The following is a 720-nucleotide window of genomic DNA, read 5'->3' as shown; positions in this document are numbered from 1 at the left end:
TCTCTGAGGTCAGTGAAGGAGAACTGGGACAGGTCAGAGATCTCTCTGCAGATTGCCTGGTCATAATGTTCCTGCAGGATTTGTAAAGTTGTGTGGGCCCAGTTTTGTGCATTAAGTTCAATTAGAGACTGTGTGTTCTGTGTGGGATTAGCAGGTTTTATTACAGATGCTAATTGGCTCTGGATCCTCTGGACCGCAGGAGGATAACTGTCTTTAGCCACATTAGCAGAGTGATGGACCGCTTTAATCAGTCTGTGAATGGCCCTGATCTTCTCTGTAAAGTGTGGATCATCACTCTGAAACACCTCTGTGTGTTGATTCTGTATGCGCTGGGGGGGGGCCCTGGGGTGGTGGGGGGCCGTAGCGGCGTGTGTTGTGGGGTACATACCNCATTACAACAGTACAACAGTACAACAGTACCACATTTCTATAGTACAACAGTTCCACAGTACAACAGTACTACAGTACAACAGTACCATATTACAACAGTACCACATTACAATAGTACAACAGTACAACAGTTCAACAGTACAACAGTACTACATTACAACAGTACAGCAGTACAACAGTACCACATTACAACAGTACAACTGTACAACAGTACAACAGTACCACATTACTATAGTACAACAATACTACAGTACCACATTACAATAGTACAACAGTACAACAGTTCAACAGTACAACAGTACTACATTACAACAGTACAGCAGTACAACA

This window comes from Austrofundulus limnaeus, unplaced genomic scaffold, assembly GCF_001266775.1.
Source record: "Austrofundulus limnaeus strain Quisiro unplaced genomic scaffold, Austrofundulus_limnaeus-1.0 Scaffold3723, whole genome shotgun sequence".
NCBI lineage: Eukaryota > Metazoa > Chordata > Actinopteri > Cyprinodontiformes > Rivulidae > Austrofundulus > Austrofundulus limnaeus.
Note: the sequence above shows the minus strand (reverse complement) of the source record.